The sequence below is a fragment of the Schistocerca gregaria genome, chromosome 8 (genome assembly GCF_023897955.1).
Source record: "Schistocerca gregaria isolate iqSchGreg1 chromosome 8, iqSchGreg1.2, whole genome shotgun sequence".
In the NCBI taxonomy this organism is placed as follows: domain Eukaryota; kingdom Metazoa; phylum Arthropoda; class Insecta; order Orthoptera; family Acrididae; genus Schistocerca; species Schistocerca gregaria.
This window is the reverse complement of record NC_064927.1, coordinates 185413880-185438278: the sequence shown is the minus strand read 5'-3', so window position 1 is coordinate 185438278 and position 24399 is coordinate 185413880. Positions and strand designations below refer to the sequence as shown.

Genomic DNA, 24399 nt, shown 5'->3' with positions numbered 1-24399 from the left:
CTTTCCAGCATGCCCTCCTACTTTCCATCTCGTTCTTGTTCGGGAACACACTGAAAATAGGGATGCACGATTTTTTGTAAATTCTAGTTTTCAGCTTACTCCTTAATGAAACAAATGTTAGTATCACAAGGCTTTCATAAAAATCGCGCACAGCGTCGGGCATAACGGAAGGGTAAAACACAGTTACCGGCGCTTTTAACCACATGCTATTTAAACAACACTTGTCAGTGAATAATGAACAGTTATTCCATATAGAAACCAATCTAATTTTATGAAGTTTAGGTTAACTTTATGCCGGAGAAAAGAAACTGACTGTGTAACATCATTAGAAGAAGAGAGGGATTGATAAGATGTATTGTTAGGAAGCAAGGAATAGTTCATTTGGTAATAAAAGGAATTCTGCTTCTGTTTTTATCGGGAAGGGGGCTGGGGCGTAAAAATTGTAGCGGGACACCACGGCAGTTTAAAGTGGATGTAAACTGCAATACGTATGCAGAGACAGGAGGCTTGCACAACGCAGATTAACGCGAAGAGACGCATTAGACTAGTTTCAGAGTGAAGACCATATCAGTAACAGTGTATATTCCCAGATTCCTTGTCCAGTACTAATTCCTTGAGATACTGTAAGTAGGCCCACTTTGTCTCTCCCAGTAGCTTCCAGTTAACATTTTCAAACAATGACCCTGTGTGCATAAAAACCAAAAGACATGTAGTTACGCACGAAAACAAGTCACAGTTGGTGTACTACTTTATAGGAACTGTTGTAACTTTATAGTAATTAACGCTACAAAACAAATAGCAATATGTGTAATAATTTTCTTCGCTTATGAAGTTCCTGCTCCTATTTTCTCTGCTACAACATTTCTGCACTTTGCTCGTTTGAACTTCTTGTCTTCCGTGCTATATGGCTTACAAATTTTGTAAAAAAAAAGTAAATAAAAGAGATTATTACACGTTATAGTGAATGTACATGCGAGAAATATATAGCATAAAACTACATACAACTCGGATATTTGTGACTGAGCGTAGTTTTTCGTGTATTCTCTCTGTTTGGAATGGAGTAGATTATATTGACTGATTCCGTGCTTAAGCACGTTAAAACACCTAACTCAGCATGAGGGGCATAAAGTTCAGAAATTTTCTTCTATCCTATGCATAGCCTACAGCTCTATCAAAGACTGACAATTAGTTCTCAGTCATAACGATTTGCCCACATAAACCTTAGTACATTGCCCTCACCAACAACCTCTCTCACCAACACAGAGCAACATCCATTCTTGTGAAAAATTATAAATCAGATTTTCAAATAAGAAAACGAAATTAAACTTTTAAGAAGGTTCAGAACAGACGAGAATCTACAAGAAATTAGACTGATCTAGCGCTTGATATGAGTCATAACAAGACGGTAAAGCTAACTTTGTTCATTTTGTTTTACTGTTGCGTTCATATAAAGAGCGCCCGAAGAGGAACGACGATATTGGGGAACAGGAATGATCATTAAAATCAAAACGGTCTAGCAAATAAGGGGTCTAAAAAGCATCCCTTAAGAGACATGGGCACTTCTTCATCTTCGGTACTGTGGAACAAATTTCTTCTATTGCAAGCTCTTTGCTTTCCATATTTTGGGAGGAGTTAGTATGGAGCAAAAAAAAAGAAAAAAATTGGCTTAGTAAACGCGGGCTCTGTCTTGCATACCTTAATAGCCAAGAGCACTTGTTCAGTAGAAGAGATGAGTTTCACAGTGGCGAGGGTGAACAGTTGCTCATAGCTGTTGTGGTACTTATGTTAGAGTCCGTGTTTAAAGGACATTGTTTCTTGTTTTGGTCCATACTGCTACCTCTCAAAATATGGAAAGCAAAGGATTTGCATTAAAAGATATTTGTTCCACAGTATGGATAATGAATAAGTGCCCATAGCTCTAAAAGTTTCCATTTTAGAGCCCATGTTTAGTAGACTTTTTTGCTTTGAATTATAGTACCTGTCATATCCCCGAATGTTGGATTTCCTTGACCATCCTGTATGCGGGATTCTCAGTGCATTCCTGTCTATGGTCTCCCAAAAATAAATCTTCTCTTCTAGAATTTTTGGATTTGATGTAACTATTGATACTCAGTCGCAGGTTAAAGAAACGTAAATATTCTGTAGCAATTACTCTTCAATATAAATTAAACAACCCACAACCTTTTTTATACATCGTAATCTGCGTCTAGAACTTTATTTTACTGATACTTTCGTATTACATGAATGAAATGCATGAATGAAATGAATTGTTTGCAGACCAGTCCATTAAAAAAAGAGTTGATTACAAGAATCGGAAAGATGGTAATGCTGGCCACTGTCTATCATGGTCACTTCATCTCTCTGGCGAACTTCTCTCCATCGATATTACCTCAAAACCAGCTTAACAGTTTATCCGTGAATAAGTTTTGTATTTTTTTAACATTAAGTACGTTATTCTGTTAAAGACCTTCGGATTAATTGTTTTATTTAAAGCCATAAAGGAGGGCTAAGTAAGTGCACGAGATCGCTTATACTTTCTGTTTGAGCTTAATGATCTCTCATTCATATACGATAAAGGAATTCCGAGATGTGTTAGAAGTGTCCAAACCAGATTGAGGTGCACGGTTAATGCAATGTGGAACTGCAGGAAGGAAGGAAGAAAGCTTAGCGTTTAATGCACCGCCAACATCGAGGAAAATTTGAGAAGGAGTGCTATCAGACTGACCCTTACCCACAAGCGATCATACATTTCAAATGTTAATGTCATGTAAGTAAACTGTTGATCGATGTGACGTCTTCTTCTGCTTTCCTCAATATCGGAAAAAAATCTGCCTTTTAGAATAGTTATGCACATCTTTAATCTAATAATTAAATCCCTTTCTACTCAGATTCTGGAGTAATGTTCGAATGTCGCACACCAACAGTATCGTGTCTCCTGTAAGCTGCCTCCCGTCGTCTTATAACGATTCCATATCTTGCAAAAAGGAGCCAGAAATATTAGACCGAACAAGAGTATCCTCCTTCTATGAACGGTATACAAACAGCCATCGTATTGACTAAAATGGAAACTGGAACAACTGATTTGCAGAGAACATTTGCGCAAAAATAACTGGCGAACACAAAAGTGATATTTCACGGGGTTAGCAAATTCTATTCATGCATTAGCGTGTAAACACGATAGGGAAGAGCTGTTCCTGAAATTCGATTTTCACCTTTGAAACTTATGTCTGACGTGAAAGTATGCATACTTCCGAATCTAGTATTGTGTAGCAATCTTATAAATTAAAGGCCATGCTTTTATGTCACGACAAAGTTTATATCTTGATCACCTGTCTCCATCTTTGCAGATTCAACTGCTCTAATCGGCCTTCCACATTTCCCATTCCGAACATTATCTCACTAAAGAAACACAGAGCATTCACTATCCTTCTATGCAGCCGAGTTGCTCCGTTGAATCGAAATGACAACATTGTACAAGTTAATATTTCTTTCTTCTGCTACCAGAATCCCTGCACCGGCCCCTCCGCTTTTTCTTTCGCTGGCTAATGGCTCCGGCTCATTTCGACAGTGACTCCGACCAATCACAATGCCCCTTACCCATTCCCCAACATCCCCACTCCATTCTCCACATCACCTCCAGCCCCACCACATATGCCCCATTGAAATTTGCGACCAGTGAAATTTACTGCCAGAAAAGGTCGAGGAAACAGCCATTAATCCCCCAACCCGACCTCCGAATTGGCCTGACAGATAAGAAGAGCCGAGGTCTCTTACGCCCATTTCACACATGTGCGGTAGCGCCTGTACGTCACAGCGTACATGGCCATGGTATGGTAAGATTTGTCACCCTTTATTGTTATTTCATCCCCCTCACCCCATATGAGCGGGTGGGGGAGGAGGAAGGATGGTCTATCAGCAGTACAATATTCCACTATTCAGCCAAGCGAATAAAAAATATATAAGGAGAATGAGAGCACTTGCCCGCGAAAGCAAAGGTTCCGAGTTCGAGTCTCGGTCGGGCACACAGTTTTAATCTGCCAGGGAGTTTCATATCAGCACACACTCCGCTGCAGGGTGAAAATCTCATTCTGGAAACATCCCCCAGGCTGTGGTTAAGCCATGTCTCCACAGTATCCTTTCTTTCAGGAGTGCTAGTTCTGCAAGGTTCGCAGAAGAGCTTCTGTAAATTTTGGAATGTAGGAGACGGATACTGGAAGAAGTACAGCTGAGAGAACCGGCCGTGAGTCGTGCTTCGGTAGCTCAGATGGTAGAGCACTTGCACGCGAAAGGCAGAGGTCCCGAGTTCGAGTCCCGGTCGGGCACACAGTTTTAATCTGCCAGGGAGTTTCAAAGATTAGGGCTGTTTTTTCATTTAAATTAAAAATCAAAGACACAGCTAAAAAATGAAAATATATGCATTGTAAAAACACATCGCAGAATAGTGAAATTCCTCTGATAAAAAAAAACGCACTGAACTACTGCGCTTTCACTTGAAATCTGAAGGACTTGCGCTGGATAAGAAGTGTTGTGGGTGGAGAGAATATGTTCCATAAGGTAGAAGGACGTGGGTACAAAGATATAGATCTGTTACGTACGAAATCTTTTGAGATGTTAGGTAAGAGTCGAGGCGGATAGTGGAAAATATCAGGACATGCGGAGTTGGCTGAGGAGGGTCGGGAATGTCACGAGAAGATAGATGCTCCATGTGGGAGAAAGTTAGAGCAAGATAGTTTAGTGTGTTAGTAAACTAGATAGGACAGTCGTTAATGGTGAGGTAGAAGTCATGGAGGCGGAAGGTACGGAAGAGTATGGAAAGAAGGAAGATTAAAATGTGATTTATCGTCGACTTCGGGCCATTTGAGAGGCGGAACACACTGTGTCAAGGATAGGGAAGAATGTCGGCCGAGCCCATTCTAGGGAACCATCTCGACATTTGCCAGTAGCGATCTCTAAATCTGTATGGCCGGAGGTACCTGAACCTAAGTCTTCCAGAACGCGATTCCAGTGTGCTAACCACTATGCCACCTCGCTGTGGCCGTGGTATGAAGAACCACATGGCGGTTTTCGCAGCTAAGCGGCAGGCACCGGTGCCGTCCAAACGGCACACGCCAGCCGTGGAGCCGCGGGGCTCTCCTGTTGCAGAGGACGGCTGCTGTGTCGTTAGCGTGGTGACGCGTGCTGAAGGGGGGAGGGGGGTGGGAGGAATGGTGGCTCAGTAAACACACACGCCTTCAAAAATCAGCGGGGACGGCGCGGAATTCTTCGTGGAACCAATCGTGTGCACATCGGTTAATTCGTTCAAAGGTAATTTTGTGGAAACTGTGACAGAACTCACACGAAAAATGTGTGAAACCATGTATTCAAGGAACCGAGTGGACCTTTCAATATATGAACGCCAAGGAACGAAACAAATACGATAACTAAGTTGTTCAACCACATAGTTTCAAAAATGTGCCTATTTTGTGTGGTATGCTAAAAATCTTTCCAAAAATTGTATTTTAGAAAAAAGACTATTAACAGAACCAGTTGAAGTCAAAAAGTATGCCAGTATTTTGATCCCCACGTTATTTGCTGAAATTTCACCACATGCCTGCCTAGCTGCCTGCATTCGATAAGGTTCAGTAATAGATAATGCCTCAACTTTTCAAAGCCGTCTTTCTAACAAACAGTGTTACGCAAAACGACACATGTTTTTGCAATATCTACAATCAGATTTCAAGTCAAAGATGTTTGAAAAATTCTTCATTTGTTGCATTAACTATAAATAAATGACCAAGTTGCTTTTGAAACATCCGAATAATACGAGGGTTGGAACTTTAATAGTGGAAACTATTTATTTACAGCTCGTACAAAATAATTACGTGTTGCAAAGTTTTACTGACCTTCAAAGTAGTCACCAGCATTATGTATAACCCAGTGCCAGTGACGTGAAAGTCGTAGGATACTATTAGCAGTGCCAGTTGTGTTGACAGTTCGAGCGGCGCGGTCTATTGCCCGACGAATTTATAGCAGTTCTGAAGCGAACGCCGTGAAGTGATTCCTTCAGTTTAGAAATCGAGTTGAACTCACGAGGGCTTAAGTCAGGGGACTGCAGTAGGTGATATAACACTTAGCAGCCCCAACAGTCATATAAATCAGTAACAGGTTGCACTGTACGTGCTTGAGCATTGTCCTGTGAAATGATGGTCAGGTCCTGCAGAAAGTGTCATCACTTTTGTCTCTAAGCTGGTCGTAGGTTGTGTTCCAAAACTGAACAGAACGTACCAGCATACCAGATGCAACTCTTTCTCGCCGGCCGCTGTGGTCTCGCGGTTCTAGCGCGCAGTCCGGAACCGTGCGGCTGCTACGGTCGCAGGTTCGAATCATGCCTCGGGCATGGATGTGTCTGATGTCCTTAGGTTAGTTAGGTTTAAGTAGTTCTAAGTTCTAGGGGACTGATGACAACAGCAGTTGAGTCCCATAGTGCTCAGGGCCAACTCTTTCTCACAGGAAATGTTCAATGTGCCCTCCGTGGGCATTGATACATACATCACCCCGCTGCCGTAGTGAATTTCGGATGCGCTGATGGATCCCTGGAGATATTGCGTCTGGTTTCGCAGCCTTCTATAATACTGGCATGAAGACTCTGAAAATCTACATCTACATTCATACTCCGCAAGCCACCCAACAGTGTGTGGCGGAGGGCACTTCACATGCCACTGTCATTACCTCCCTTTTCTGTTCCAGTCACATATGGTTCGCGGGAAGAACGACTGTCTGAAAGCCTCCGTGAACGCTCGAATCTCTTTAATTTTACATTCATGATCTCCACGGGAGGTATAAGTAGGGGGAAGCAGTATATTCGATAGCTCATCCAGAAACGCACCCTCTCGAAACCTGGCGAGCAAGCTACGCTGCGCCTCTCTTGCAGAGTCTGCCACTTGAGTTTGCTAAACATCTCCGTGACGCTATCACGGTTACCAAATAACCCTGTGACGAAACGCGCCGCTCTTCTTTGGATCTTCTCTATCTCTTCCGTCAACCCGGTCTGGTACGGATCCCACACTGATGAGCAATACTCAAGTAAAAGTCGAACGAGTGTTTTGTAAGCCACCTGCTTTGTTGATGGACTACATTTTCTAAGGACTCTCCCAATGAATCTCAACCTGGTACCCGCCTTACCAACAATTAATTTTATATGATCATTCCATTTCAAATCGTTCCGCACGCATACTACCAGACATTTAACAGAAGTAACTGCTACCAGTGTTTGTTCCGCAATCATATAATCATATAATAAAGGTCCCTTCTTACTATGTATTCGCAATACATTACATTTGTCTATGTTAAGGGTCAGTTGCCACTCCCTACACCTAGTGCCTACCCGCTGCAGATCTTCGTGCATTTCGCTACAAGCTCTTGTACTGGGTCCCATACACAAGAGTTTTCACATGCCCTCACTAATAAAAGTACAGTGTGTTTAGGTCTGGACAGCGTAGAGGTCAGGCAATTGGTCCAATTATATCTATCCATCTGTCACCAAATCATTTATTTAGAACCCGACGGATGTTAACCCTAAAATGAGGAGTTGCTCCATCGTGTATGAACAACATGATGTGTTGCACAGCTAAAGGCACATGTACTAAGTGACCAGGTAGAACAGTCTCTACGAAACAATGTTAGTTTTGTCCGTTGAGCGTAGGTAGAAGAAAGTGAAGTCCTACCAACAACGCCGGCCCAAATATTGATAGAAAACTTTTGTTGATGACTTGCTTTGACAGATAAGTGGTCATGAAAAATTCTGGATCCTTGCTGTAGCTACAAACGTCCTTGCGGTTCTGCGTTTGTGTTGCATCTTGGGATTTGGGGACCGCCCTGGCGGACACTTTCCCAAGCTTAAGATTTCCGCACACTATGCGGTACGGACTGTAACACTCTCCAGTTCCGCGAACATGATGCACTTATTCTCCTGCATATGCTTTTCCACTTTTGAAGTGTTGGCTGGTATTACCATAGTGACTTTCCTTCCAGAACTCGTTGTTTCTACGTTGATGAGCAGCCACTTTTACACCCATTCACCCAGTTGTACATGCTTTTTCATGGCGGTAAGCACCCTCACACACTACCACAAATCGCCAGCCAATATCCGTGATGTTTATACTCTTCCTTCTCTTCGTCCAGCGCTGTCCCTAATGGTCACAATCCATGTTGTCCTTTCACGTAGTGTATGTGCAAAAGATACCATATATACACTCCTGGAAATGGAAAAAAGAACACATTGACACCGGTGTGTCAGACCCACCATACTTGCTCCGGACACTGCGAGAGTGCTGTACAAGCAATAATCACACGCACGGCACAGCGGACACACCAGGAACCGCGGTGTTGGCCGTCGAATGGCGCTAGCTGCGCAGCATTTGTGCACCGCCACCGTCAGTGTCAGCCAGTTTGCCGTGGCATACGGAGCTCCATCGCAGTCTTTAACACTGGTAGCATGCCGCGACAGCGTGGACGTGAACCGTATGTGCAGTTGACGGACTTTGAGCGAGGGCGTATAGTGGGCATGCGGGAGGCCGGGTAGACGTACCGCCGAATTGCTCAACACGTGGGGCGTGAGGTCTCCACAGAACATCGATGTTGTCGCCAGTGGTCGGCGGAAGGTGCACGTGCCAGTCGACCTGGGACCGGTCCGCAGCGACGCACGGATGCACGCCAAGACCGTAGGATCCTACGCAGTGCCGTAGGGGACCGCACCGCCACTTCCCAGCAAATTAGGGACATTGGGGTATCGGCGAGGACCATTCGCAACCGTCTCCATGAAGCTGGGCTACGGTCCCTCACACCGTTAGGCCGTCTTCCGCTCACGCCCCAACATCGTGCAGCCCGCCTCCAGTGGTGTCGCGACAGGCGTGAATGGAGGGACGAATGGAGACGTGTCGTCTTCAGCGATGAGAGTCCCTTCTGCCTTGGTGCCAATGATGGTCGTATGCGTGTTTGGCGCCGTGCAGGTGAGCGCCACAATCAGGACTGCATACGACCGAGGCACACAGGGCCAACACCCGGCATCATGGTGTGGGGAGCGATCTCCTACACTGGCCGTACACCTCTGGTGATCGTCGAGGGGACACTGAATAGTGCACGGTACGTCCAAACCGTCATCGAACCCATCGTTCTACCATTCCTAGACCGGCAAGGGAACTTGCTGTTCCAACAGGACAATGCACGTCCGCATGTATCCCGTGCCACCCAACGTGCTCTAGAAGGTGTAAGTCAACTACCCTGGCCAGCAAGATCTCCGGATCTGTTCCCCATTGAGCATGTTTGGGACTGGATGAAGCGTCGTCTCACGCGGTCTGCACGTCCAGCACGAACGCTGGTCCAACTGAGGCGCCAGGTGGAAATGGCATGGCAAGCCGTTCCACAGGACTACATCCAGCATCTCTACGATCGTCTCCATGGGAGAATAGCAGCCTGCATTGCTGCGAAAGGTGGATATACACTGTTCTAGTGCCGACATTGTGCATGGTCTGTTGCCTGTGTCTATGTGCCTGTGGTTCTGTCAGTGTGATAATGTGATGTATCTGACCCAGGAATGTGTCAATAAAGTTTCCCCTTCCTGGGACAATGAATTCACGGTGTTCTTATTTCAATTTCCAGGAGTGTAGAACGGCAGTGTGACCTGTCCTTGAGTACTGCTCGAGTGTTTTGAGATTCGCTCCATCGATGAAATTCAGAGGTGGGGTGATGGGTTTATTACTGGTAGGACTGAACAACACGTAAGTATTACGGATGTGCTTTGGGAGCTGAAATGGGAATTCCTGGAGGGAAGGCAACGTTCTTTTCGAGGAACCCTATTGAGAGAACCGGTTCAAATGACTCTGAGCACTATGGATCTGAGGTCATAAGTCCCCTAGAACTTAGAACTACTTAAACCGAACCAACCTAAGTAAATCATACACATCCATGCCCGAGGCAGGATTGGAACCTGCGACCGTAGCAGTCGCGTGGTTCCAAACTGAAGCGCCTAGAACCGCCACTGCGGCCGGCCGAGAGAACCGGCATTTGAAGATGAGTGTAGAACGATTCTACTGCACCCAACATATATCTCGCATGGCACGAGGAATTTGGGCTCATACGGAGGCATATAGACAGTAGTTTTTGTTTCGCTCCATTTTCAAGTGAAACAGGAATGGAAATGACGCAGTGGTACAGTGTGGCACGCACCGTACGGCAGCTTGCGGAGGGTGTATTGTAATGAATCTCCTCAGAACTTTCGCACTCCAATTGAAATGTTAAACCATGTCTAAATTTCGGATTAATTTTTATATTTAAATTATATAGTCCACACCTAACGATAATTTTGCACGCATTTGACCAGCAAAACACTATTTTTCTGATAATATAATTTTATTTTTCGTATCGATTCACTTAGCAACATAGATCTTGAACTACGAAAATTAGTTGTTGACTAAAATGAGTCATAAGCGACTTTAGAGCGAAACTAATATCGTTAAGCTTTAGTTTTCATGTAAATAAAATTTCTGTTTTAATTTTTAATTTTTCTAGTTTCATTATCGCTAATTGAATCGACAACTATACCAAGATAGGAAGCTGATAGTTTTTATATTGTCAAAATTTGCAACCATCATCATTAATTGTTAGGTGCATAAATCTTTATATAAACAATTTTTTCCAGAAAAATTATGTAAATTGTACCTGAAAGAAATTTCCATTAAGACAGTCATAATAAAATTCATTTGAACTGCATACTGTTCTAGAAAGATGTGGATGCTATGTACATAATATTTACAGAAATTTTAGGCGCCAAAGGCGCTGTAATAGATTGAGTTGTTGTCGAGGTTGTTCAATGTAATTCTCAAGTTATTTGTGCTGTGTTGGAATTTTGCACGACGAATTTACTTAACAAGTGGTGTTGTAGAATGCGTCAAGAATTTATGAATAAATACTGATGATGACAGAAAGCAACAAAATTCCTGCGACTTTTACTGAAATAAAAATTTTTGGACCTATTAATTGGAAAACATGAACAGGAACCGATATCCTAGACCAAGGACAGTCATAGGTAGTGTTATAGGCCCTTTGCTGTTCCTTCCCTATATAAACGATTTGGGAGACAATTCGAGCAGCCGTCTTCGGTTGTTTGCAGATGACGCTGTCGTTTATTGACTAATAAAGTCATCAGCAGATCAAAACAAACTGCAAAACGATTTAAAAGAAATATCTGCATGGTGCGAAAAGTGGCAGTTGACCTTAAATAACGAAAAATGTGAGTTCATCCACATGAGTGTCAAAAGGAACGCGTTAAACTTCGGTTACATGGTAAATCAGTCTAATCTAAAAGCCGTAAATTCAACTAAATACCTAGCTATCACGATTACGAACAATTTAAATTGGAAGGAACACATAGAAAATGTTGTGGGGAAGGCTAACCAAAGAGTGCGTTTCATTGGCAGGACACTTAGAAAATGTAACAGACCTACTATAAGGACTACGCTTGTTCGTCCACTTCTAGAATACTGCTGCGCGTTGTGGGATCCTTATCAGATGGGACTGACTGAGTACATAGAAAAAGTTCAAAGAAAGGCAGCACGTTTTGTATTATCGCCAAATATGGAAGAGAATGTCACAGAAATGATACAGGAATTGGGATGGACATCATTAAAAGAGGGGCGTTTTTCGGTGCGACGGAATATTCTCACGAAATTCCGATCAGCAACTTTCTTCTCCGAATGCGAAAATGTTTTGTTGACACCGACTTACATAGGGAGAAACGATCACAAAGATAAAATAAGGGAAATCAGAGCTCGTACGGGAAGATATAGGTGTTCATTCTTCCCGCGCGCTGTACGAGATTGGAATAATAGAGAATTGGAAAGGTGGTTCGATGAACCCTCTGCCAGACACTTAAATGTGATTTGCAGAGTATCCATGTAGATGTAGATGTAGATAGCGAGATAAGTAACATTTATCTGCTAATATATTACGACTTATGAAATTATATAAAGGTTGACAAACTAGAATACTTAGTTCAGGGCAGATTATATACTTTCTGTACATCTTCGAAAGTTTTGATAGTAAGTATAGTATGTAGATGTAGACAGAAGTTGGGAAAATGGGATTACGCTTCTAGAGATTGTCCTGCCACCTACGGGTAGACCAAAGTGCTACGTACTTGCAGCTGTACTGATGCGTCAGGTAACACACTCTGAGTATTGACAATAAATGCAAATCAATATGGAACGACCCTCGCGTAGATCCGTATTATCTGTTGACAAGTGCATTTGTTAGTAATTAGCTATTTAACAGTAGATTCACGGTGACTGTATTTTGGGATAAAAATACTTTCGTTGACCCAATAAGGAACCATCATTTACGGACCTGATCCAACATACGTTTTAAGGCGAATGACGTGGAAGGAGAAAGCTGTTACTCGCTACGGACGGCGTAGCCACAAAATCCAAAGCACGGCCTCGAACTGTTCACAGCACATCCGGGCTCCGTCGTTTCAGGGAAAGTGTGGAGGAATGAAGAAGACAATGGCCGATTTACAGAGTAATTGAGTGACAGCGGAGTGCGGATGAGAGGGGCGGTAATGGACGAAACGTGCGAAAAGCTGCGAGGCGGGGGAGGGAGGCAGGGGGGCGGAGGTCACGACTCGCGCCGTGGGAGGGGGAGGATAAAAGCGTCCCGTAGCGCCAAAGTGACAGCAAACTGCGTGCGGCAAAGAGTGCCGACCGCCGTCTAATGACCCCGCGCTCCCCGGGACATTAAACCCCGCAGACAAAAGGAAACAAGAGAGCCGGCTCGGGCCTACTGTTTCGCTGAGCAGCCGCCCAGCCGGCCGGATACGCCGCCGATTCTACAACTTTACACAGCAAACCATCCCACCAGGTGCAGGGCAGTTATAATTAGACTTTCGCTACTTGAGAGGGCCTCCGTGAAAAAAGAGTAACAGTAGGACAATGATACTTTATGGCAACATTTGTAAGGACATGCAGAAGTAGTATAACGAATAAAGCATGGAAAGAAACACATTCAGTTTCGACATGAGAGGGTAACGCTTGTTAACTGCCTACCACGTTTATGTTCCGAGTTACAAACGCTGCTCAATGTGATGACCATCTGCATCCACGACACCCTGGACTCGCACTGGAATTGTTCCAATACATTGCGCACGATGAATCATGGAATGTTCACATGTCATGCCACAGTTCGTGCACTGCCTGAAGATTCCATATTGCGTCCACCATTCTCAGACATGGCAACAGCAACTTTGTAACTGCTCTGTTTTATTCAAAAACGTTCAAATGTGTGTGAAATCTTATGGGACTTAACTGCTAAGGTCATCAGTCCCTAAGCTTACACCCTACTTAACCTAAATTATACTAAGGACAAACACACACACACCCATGCCCGAGGGAGTACTCTTAACCTCCGCACAGTCCATTACTGCAGCGCCCAAGACCGCTCGGCTAATCACGCGCGGCTTTGTTTTATTATTGTTGTTTCTTTGCTTGTATGTAAAATAGCTTCCTATTGTTAAATTTTCGTGTGTGTCTCTACTATGGCGTGAACCTGCAATTCAAGTGGCGTGCTTACGTAAACACCGTATGATTAAAAAAGTCAAGTCTATTTGAAGCTGTATTAGTGTATTGCAGTCAATTTTCACCGAAAATAATTAGAAAACGTAAAACTGTATACTAAAGAGACTGTCCCATGAAATACTGTATTGTGCAGTGCAGTGAACAGTGTTACAATGCGTTGACACCACAGCACGAGAATTTCAGCTACAACACACTAAACTAACAGACTAAAAATTCTACATAAAATTACAAACTGAACTTTGACACGAAAAATGTACAAAATGCTTTTGCCAAAATGGTCTGCAAATTACGTATCCAAACTGACTCAGTAAAATTCAGAATATTAAATACACAGACGCGAACATGTAACACTGCACTGTAAGAATAAAAATACATGACAAAGAAATGAAATATGAACTCAACTGTACCTAATCTGACCTTGAGATAGTTTTAAAATGCAATGCTTAACTGTGAATTATTTTATTATGTCCTAAGAGTGATGTTAAATTGGTCCAAACAAATTTTTATGGCTTACCTTGTGGCAACGGAAAACTGTTTCTTCCCGAAAGTGATGAATGTTAAAATACAACGCTGCAGCAAACCAGCTGAAGAAAAGCATTGCCAATTGCAATGCAAGGAAAAGCAGCTATGCTAAGCACACCACACTTTACTCTGAGTGACTGAGCTCCGCCCACTGCAGTGAGGTAAGACACAATTACAAAACAAAAGTTTCGTAAGGAGATGGTGGAAGAAACGAAACTTAATGAATGGGCAGAAAGGGACTAGCATTCAGAACTATATTTTGAACCTTATTCCTTAAAAATTTCAACCATCTTTACAAAAATCAGTTCTTATAAAAAACACGACTCTGCCATGAAATTAATTAATGAAATTGTAAAGGTTTGATAAATCTGTAACTCTTAGTCGAAGCTACGTGAGCAGATAATCACGTCTCGACCATCAAACAAATTGACCTGAACCAATAAAGGAAAAATCGATCCAAATATTTACCTTTCTCAAACTCATGATAAATTAACGCGCTGGCAAGCTACGCACCGACAACAGTACCTGAATATCTTCGTACCTCTCAAATCAGTCTTTACAAAATCATATTTCCAAAAAGCGATATCCTCTGCGTTTGCATCTCTATGTTCTGCCAGTGTTTTGCAGACCGCTCACCAGCGTGAAAGAAACCCGACTCTCTCACCTACTTGTCACAGAATGCCACACTAGTAGCTAAAATGCTACTGGCTAACAAAGATCACGCTGCTTGTACTCAAAATTTTTGTGTGGCGTAATATATCGAATATTGAAAAATTCTGTTTGAAAAATACCTGGTGTACAGATTTGAAGTGTAAACACATCGAATAAAGAGAGAACTCACACCACTTTCATTGAATACCAAAAATAAGCTAGAGACCTTACAACTTTTTCAAAAATTTGTGGCGCAGTCGGCTGTCCGCCCCTTTCAGGAGTAATTCTAAAATTGCCAGTTAATTACAATTGCCAAAACATGTTTTGTAATCCCAGTGCGGAAATAGGACCTCTCGGAATTCCTTCAGTACATCGGTACACGCGAATGGCAGCAACACTACTGCTGTTACGTTGCTAAAACAGCTTTACAAGTAAAGTCCTGCTCACCTTGTCCAAACTCATGTTGACTGTCTCCATCTATGCAAACTGATGCTTACGCTTCAACCCTGCGTCTCCGTAACAGTACCGGCGTCGCATGGGAAGCAATGACACTAACACAACTAACAACGTGAATCCTGCAGCGCACAATTTGGACATTATGAAGTTTGGTACCCATACGGTAAACAGTGTTCTGTCTACACTGGGTACAGTAGCGAAAGTTTGCTTACAGCCACATTGTATTTACCACTGTCCCGCGTGTTCTGTTCGCGTATGGATCACGGTAGAAATTACTGTCAAAATGCCTCTGTGCACGCTGTAGTTAATCTAGTCTTCTTTCGTGCTCCGTACGGAAAATTTCTCGGGTAATACTCACACTTATCCGCACACTGCTGGCGTAGCATCCTTGCCAGTGACCCTCATCTTTCGTAGCATGTCGCTAATTCCCGTAAGACGTCGAGTGTATGGTTAATTTCGGTTAATTTCCCTAACGTCTTAAATTGCTGTCACACAAAGGGCGAAACAACATGTGTGGGGAGAAGGAAATGTACGTACTACCTCGCAAGTGCAAGCGGCAGACATACTTTCTAATCGTTTGGCTTTCTAATTTATAGTTCTTTTGATATTGGAGCAAGACATCATTTGAGCACAATATGTACGTGATTAGTGAGCAGCTTATAAGGGGAGTGTCCGACTGTGACAACAGCTTACACAATGGCATAAAAAAAGATGAAATAAAACAGAAAATGTAGAGGTCCTGCAAAATTTTAATAAATTATATGTTTCGTTTCTGCGTCTCTGAGTCAACCATGTAACATAAATTATTTTGTCTGACAAGGGAAAAAATCCTGAAACGATTACAAAATGCAAACCATTTAACTGTCCAAAATTGGGAGTAAGAGACCAAGAGGACGATATAAAATCGATTCGTTGATTTATCATCCGTTTTCAGTACTTACACTCATCACGATTATAAAATGTGTAGGGTCTAAATCAATATTTACGCGAACGGTTAGGGAAAAATAGTTCTACAGTATTAATCAAGGGCTTAAGTGCAGAATTAGCTGCACAGAAATGTAAATGTATAAAAGACTCTTTCGCATTTTGCACATAATGTACCAAACTTTGTTGCGTGACTATGTTAACGTCAGCGATACATCGTAGTTGCGAACACGCTGCTTAATTTCCTAAAAACAAAAAAGTGTATTGCAGCATAAAATGTTAGCATACGTCTTTGTTCAAGTCGACCTAATCTACCTTGACATATGATGGGTTGATACAACAACCATTCTTAAATTTAAATAACTATAAGCGTGTTATATACAAAACGCTTATGTTTCAAAACGCCTACAATTTTGCAAACATCGTTAGTTATCTTTGTGCGCCTTTTTTTTTCCACACTTACAAAGCTGAGATCGCATTCGAAAACTGGAAACTCCCCCTTGTTACTAAGTGAGAGAATTTCTTTCTTTCTTTGGGTCTTTTACTGCTTCAATGCGGGGTCAGCATTCGTATTTCGGATTTGGCAGTGTCGGATGCCCTTCCAGCCACCAGGAATGTAAGTAGTGGACCCCAGCTGTCTGCATCTAGCGTAAGCCATGAAAGAGTGCGAACATCTTCAAATGTCTGTGAGTCGTGTAACTGAGGCGGAATGTGGGGACCAGCCCGGTATTCACCTACTGGGATGTGGAAAACCGCCTAAAAACCACATCCAGGCCGACTGGCATACCGGTCCTCGTCGGTAATCCGCTGGGAGGATTCGATCCGGGGCTGGCGCGCCTACCCGAGTCCAGGAAACATCCCATTAGCGCTCTCGGCAACCCTGGCGGGTGGTACTAAGCGAGAGAATATGTAGTGCAAAACCAGTTCAGTTTAAAATGTATTATTTACCTTAACATTACTATTGTACATTTCTCCGTTACTAAATAATCGTAGCCAAACACAGATACTCATTTTCTGCCACCCACGCTCCATGACGAAATGAAGCGCTTTGTACAAGACGGGGGAAGTACTGCTACCAGTAAGTTGTTTCGGAAAGTGTGTTGACAGAAACAAAAAACTGACTTTGAATCAGTTTTACAGTGCGCTATATTGTCAATCGAAAGAACTGCCTTGTCTGCTATTGCTTTTTTAATTCTGTGGTATTTTTGCGCTAATTGTTCCGGACAATAGAATTATTTTTTCGTACTGCTAAAAGCGAATGTCATTTCTGTTTGTTGCAGGGACGGTGCCCGCACCTGAGGATCTTTGCAAGTCGTCTGTTCTGGGAACGTGAGTAACATCTCCTTCAGATTACTCGGGAGTTATTGGTACTGAAAATCGTAATTGCAACAAGAGTGATATTTTTATGTCACATTAAGCCATTCAGAAATGCCGTGTGTTATAGCAATAATGTTATTTGATGCGAGGAGCATAACAATCAAAGCAAGGAATACGAAAATTCAACAATTTGTACAAAAAAGGAAACTGATGAATAATCTTTACTTCAATCAATTTCAAGGATGGCATAGCTGACGTGACTGCTTTTATTCGCGGCACGCTGCTCATGTCAAACAAAGATGCTTTCAGACTGGCTTCAGAATCACAGCGATCGGATTCGCAGACGGTTGCTTGTGTACAGCTTTCCTTTGTCTGAAAGACATTTCAATTTTCCCTTGTGCCGGGCTTATATGACGCAGTTACCAATTCTGAGTATTTCTAGTTTAACCGCATGTCCAAAAATTTGCCACATATTGGGATAATATACAAGATTCAAATAAAAATTATTGCACCAGTCACGTTTAGTGAAATCGTTGTTAAAGGAAAATGGAACAGATCCAGAGTGGTATAGACCCCGCAGCAGTGATTAAATTTGCAAGAAAAAGTGGTGAATGTAGCAAATTGGTATTACCAATATAACATGGGTGGTGCTTTAATCTTTTACTATAAACGTAACCAGATACTGTAATTTTTGTCGGACGAGTGAGTTGAGCTAGATTTCTTCCAACATATTTTTGACAAGAATATAAAAATGAATGTGTTTATTTTCCTGTTTCTGGAAATACTGATAGTCGTAGTGCTGTCATGAAGTAACTGCGTAATAATTTTAATTAGATGTACTGGGAGTCCCTGAGTAAGCCTTCATTGTTAGCCGTTAAATTAAAGACCATGCTACGCCCGGAAAAACTACACTTTTCTCTGTATGTAATTTATGCATTTTCACTGCGTGTACAACAGGTTGCTTAACCAAAAGAGGTAATGAAAAAAAGTTCATCTGCCTTCTTTTTAGAGTCACAGTGTACGAAAGATGTTGCCATTTTTCTGTTCGCGCTGTGTGCTGTCACGTTTCTTATCCGATGAGTAGTTTAATAAAAGGTAATAAATAACTTATCACAAAACATGTAAATTTTCAATACACTCAGTGCATATGATAATTCTAAGGCTACTGTAGCAATGCGTCTTCACACAGAAAGATCAATTCATAATGCTTACAATGACTCCATTACTGAACTGAATTTGTACAGAACTCAGGTTGCACTGGGTACTGGCATTATTTGATAGTGGTAGTAACACATACAAATCAGTTGGTTCCACTAAATAGAAGCCATAGTTTGGTGACCACTTCGCTGGTCGAATGAACATCTGCTGTTCAAAGTTGTTAGTTCAAGCTCCCGGCGTAGTTACTGCACTGACGTCTCTTATAGTTCACGAATAAAAACAATCTCGGAACGTTTTGGACGGGCAGTATATACTACCTGGAGGTTTAAACGAAAACAGACCGCCCAAAATATTTCACAGTGCGATAAATCGCTAATTAACTGCATGATATACCTCCAAATTGGATGTTTCTCGGGAAACTTTCATTCTGGCGTTCTAGAAAGCCATTTAGGAATGTCACCACAAAATAATTTATTACGACAGAGACTAAGCAATACGATCACATGCAGTAAAATGCCTAAAAATAGCGGTGGATGTTTCGTTGTCTCCTTCTAGAACGAGTTGCGACACTTCTTGTAAACAACTCCCTTGCATTTATGTGCTCAAGCTTGAGGCCAGGTTTTCCAGATATGGAATGCAAATTATCAAAATGCCGATGAAACGAGCGTATAAAATCCACGGAACTTTTAGAGATGGGTATCTCTGTATTAGCTAAGCAGAGATGTTCAGAATCTACAGAGTGTTTGCGGACAACGTTACGTAACACCACAGTCACGTGGCGGGAGTCAGGAATTCCGTTGTGCGCATCTGAATGCTCACTCCATAGATATTACTAATCCATGAATCTGCCTCGTGAGTTATTGTCAGAAGGTGTTTTAAAATATGAGCACTGCAGAAAGAGCATGTGAAAGAGCAGCGTGGACTGCCTATATGCATCTTTGGTCTAAGATATATGCGCTAGACTTGAAGCAATTACATTGTTTTCTTTACATACAGCTCTTAGTATCGAAATAGGAAGCTAGTCTCCGTATATTTCAGATTAAAATGTAGAGCAGAGAGTAAATATTATGTACTTGGTGAGCAGATATTTATTTGCGATCAGTAACATTTGAGATAGTACGAATTAGACGTCGCTGAGTAGGAAAACACACTATGGCGAAGTCTCCAACGAATTTGAATACGTACGAAGATGGAGATATTGTAATCTCCAGTTCAGTGACGACCTGAAATATTAGCGAAACATACCGATTTTAAGTAATAAAATTGGCTCGTTGTTGATGTAAAAGCAGATGGAAGTCAGCTGTTTGCAGCGAACTGTAAGTAGCAACGAGCATAAGTACGTGCTATTCACTAGCTTAATTATCATTTACTCTGTTTTGCTAGACGAAATACTATATTCAGTCCAGTAGACTATAGAACAGTTGGTTGATAGCACTAAGCAATAAAATTTTACTTTTTTTCTGTTACTGGCATGAAAGCAGCTAATCATTATGTTTTCGGGTGTGTTAACGAAAATATTAATGAAAATGCAAGATTATCTTTCGTTTTGAAGTTATGATAACTTTACGTTATTATCTAAATTTACCCTGATGTTATCCGTCGGAGGAAGGTCATGGATGACGTACACCCAACCGTTTTCCCTTGAGTTTGTAGTTTTCTGCTGGTGATACCCTGATTATTATCCAGCAATAATCGGTTAACACTGATGCTCTCCGCTTCCCCTGGTGTCTCATTTACATGTCCGAAATTTGCCGCTCGAAGCGTTCTCCAGAACAAAGGCATCCAAAGGATGTTGATGAAATGCTCATCTTTGTACAGTATCTGGGATCTCACGAAAATCCCCTCTTTTATTTTCGCCCCACTAAGGTGCGGAAATTTCTCCCAGAAATAGAGAAATGCTTCCCTAGTTTTATCCATGGCTTTAACGAAGTTTCTCGTTTGGCTCAATTTTGTAGGGAGAGCAGAGAGAATTATGTTCATAGGCTCGACAAGTGCTTCGTGCATAATATTGTGACTTCGTGGTTCAGGTAACTGACGTGTAGGCTATTCTTTCTTTTTATAAGGAAGTGCTTTGGCGCGGCTATTTCAGAGGAAAAGTAAGCAACACAACTTGGTGTGTCCTCTTTGTAATCCAAATAATATGGCTTTCAGATACCCGAAAATCTACCGTTTAAACGTGTCGTACATCAATCGCAATAACAATTGTTTCATGTTATCACACGTTTCTTTCGTATAAGGTGCATATCCAGTCGGATTCGATGGTAACACGTTACCATTATGCAATAGCACACACTTGGGCCTTTCTTTGGGGGAGTCGATGAAGAATTTCCACTGATCAGTTTTTTTAGTCCCTGCATATCACTAAAAAATACCAAGTTCTTTTTACTTACGAAAAACGGGAGTAATGGCATATGGCGGTTACGGAACGTAGTCACATTTACCGTCTTATCATGACAATTCCACTGTTGTAGCCTTGACGCCAAAAGTTCAGTTTTACCCTTCGGCTATTCCATTTCTCTCACTAGGTCATTAAGTCAACACTGCGTTATTTTGTGGATCTCTGTACATTCATCCTTACACATAAAATCAAACTCATTTCGAAGAGCGGGGTTATGAAGGTGGTGGTGCTGCAGTAGTTTCACTACCGCCCTCGACACCATCACAATCTGCCGGGACAGGAGCAAGCAGTCCGTGTCGTTGAGGCACTGGTTGCGTGGCCGACAGTATGTTAGTATATGTCAAGGAAGACTTTTCGCCTTGGAAATACCATGTGATGATGAAGTTGTGGTACAAAAGTAACAATCATTCACATGGTTTGATGGTTCTCGCCAGATCATGGGCATAGCGGAGCCCACGGAAGATCTCTAGGATTCAGACACGGATGACAACTCGAGACACAAGATATGCAACGTACCTGAGGAGCCCAGAGATTGACCTAGTCCCTGATTTCACAGCCAAAGTGCAGTTTGTACGCCTTCATAATATATGGCGTCATTGGTCTCCTCTGTGATTTCATTGTAGCTTGTTGGCAAACATAGCAAAAACTGTCAGCACTGTTTACACCTTTGCGAGGCATATTGAATCACAATAATTATAATGACCACACGCACTAACTACACTTCAGTAACCTGTTCTTCCAAGACAGGAACACACACAGTTTGTAACTCAATGAAACTGCGCTTCAATGAAATTTTCTCCGCTCCTCCCTTCCTCTTCCCCTTCGACTTCCAGCCACTAGTCCAGGCTATAAATGGTAACAAAATGCTCAAAGGTATTGTTGTCCAGAACTACATCACGCTATCATTAGCAGCGCTTCGAATCCTTTAAGGAGAGGGATTGGCAATGAGTGCTAATGAAATTAATTGTAGTTAAATGCACCCCCCTTTAACTTGAAGGTTGGAGTTTTTAACTGTCGTTTTCTTTATCGGCGTGGTCGTTGTCGTTAACAAACATTTATTTTATCCCAGGTGCATTTTCACTTTTGGCTAGTGTAATTGATCGACGATGTCATAGAGAGTACTACAGTTTGTTCTAGTAATCCAAAACATAATTACCTGTTTGACTACCAACAAAACATTGTTGGTACATTCGCTTTGTAGGTGTGCACTTGTAATGCAAATCCAGATTAATATAAAACTGACAGATCTTGAGTTAAAACAGCTACAGAATTCGCAGTTGCCGGTTGAACTATTATTTAGCACCATTTGAGCAACCCACTTCCTGCAAACATGGGACGAGCTATGAAACTAATAAGAATAAACAGCCACTACAAATGCAGGGAGACTGCCACATCTAGAAAGCCACTGCTGAGAACAAACATGCGATAAACGAGCAGACAAACAGCAATACAGACTCACTTCTATAATTAATAAAAGAAATAAGATACAAAACATTCCATTTGTAGATGCAGCCATTATAAAACAAATGCACATTTACACACACACACACACACACACACACACACACACACACACACACACCAATCACAGATATCACAAAAATACAGTCATTAGTTGGCAATAACAGTCGACAGATGGCACCGCGATCCAAGACACAACATCAAAACAAGTGTTCAGTTCCTAGGGCTGTGTGAGTGTTGTAGCTGGTCTAAGCAAAAGAATTGGAATGTAAATATTAGACATTTTGTGCAAGAACTAAAGACATATTGCATGAACCGCTTGCAGAGAAAATAAATAAATAAATAATGTATATTGTTTCCATCATTACATATAAAGCTGGGCTTGATGAAGCAGTTTGCAAAAGCTGTTCAACAAGATGGATCCTGCTTTAAGCACCTTCCTATGAATTTTTCCTTCATCAGTAAAGAAAAATTGAAAGCTGGGATTTGTTTTTATCCTCCAACTCACAAGCTAACGAATGATCACGAATTTGAGCATAAATTGAATGTTGGAGGAATAGATTCATGGACTACCTTCAGGTCTTTGGCTAAAAATCTTCTAGGGAATAAAACACAAAAATTATAAGGACATTTTCTCAACCATGTTGAAAAATGTCAAGAGGTTCGGTTGTAATGTGTGTATGAAAGTTCATTTCCTACATTCACATGTTGGCTATTTCCCCTGAACTCTGCGACATTCTATTGAGGATAAAGGAGAATGTTCCACCAGGACATTAAGGAGGCGGAGTGGGAAATGGCGGCTAGCTATAAATGTAAAAAAGTGTAATTTAACGCGGATGGTTAGAAAAAACAAACCCATAATTTTCGGATACCTCATTTTTAGTGTCCTGCTTGACACAGTCATGGCGTTTAAATATCTGGGCATAACGTTACAGAGCTACATGGAATGGAATGAGCATGTGAGGACTGTGGTAGGAAAAGTGAATGGTCGACTTCGGTTTATTGGGAGAATTTTGAGAAAGTGTGGGTCATTTGTAAACAAGATTGGATAGAGGACGCTAGTGCGACCTGTTCTTAAGTACTGCTCGATTGTTTGGGATTCGTACCGGGTAGGATTAAAGGAAGACATGGAAGAGGTGAGCTGCTAGATTTGTTACAGATAGCTTCGAACAACATGCAAGTGTTATTCAGATGCTTCAGGAACTCAAATGGGACTCCCTGGAGGAAAGGCGAAATTCTTTTCGAAGAAAACTATTGAGTAAATTTAGACAACTGGCATTTGAAGCTAACTGTAGAGCGTTTCCATTGCCGCCAACATACATTGCGCGTAAGGACCACGAAGATACGATAAATTAAGGCTCATATGGAGGTATAAAGACAGTCGTTTTTCCCTCACTCTTTTTGCGAAGCTAATACGAAAGGAAATGACTTGCGGAGAATGTATATAGTACTAGATGTAGAAGGGGTAGCACGGAAGATGAAGTTGCAGTGGGATGATCGATTAGTGTTGGATATCGAAGAGGGACAGCAAAGATGATATTATACGAGGAACTAAAAAAAAAAAAGAGGCAGGTTTAAACTAAATGTAACATAGTATTCATATTGTCGCTAAGAAAACGGTTTGCAGTATTTTAGCATATACTTAAGAAATAAAACCTTAATTATAAGAATATAGGTCTTGATTGAAATTTTATTTTCTAGGCGCACAGTCCGGAACCGTGAGACTGCTACGGTCGCAGGTTCGAATCCTGCCTCGGGCATGGATGTGTGTGATGTCCTTAGGTTAGTTAGGTTTAAGCAGTTCTAAGTTCTAGGGGACTGATGACCACAGCAGTTGAGTCCCATAGTGCTCAGAGACATTTGAACCATTTTTTTGAAATTTTATTTTGATATTTGTTAGTCAGTTAC

The 24399-nt window shown here is 41.8% G+C and overlaps 1 protein-coding gene across 2 annotated transcripts in view; it reads left to right on the top strand.

Moving 5' to 3' along the window:
- LOC126284630 (extracellular serine/threonine protein kinase four-jointed) overlaps positions 1 to 24399 on the top strand; it is a 1153747-nt gene that overhangs the window by 185859 nt on the left and 943489 nt on the right. For both annotated transcript variants that reach the window (XM_049983702.1, XM_049983701.1), the window contains exon 2: positions 17438 to 17486. The gene's annotated coding sequence lies outside the window, so the exon portion shown is untranslated. The remainder of the gene's footprint in view (positions 1 to 17437; positions 17487 to 24399) is intronic.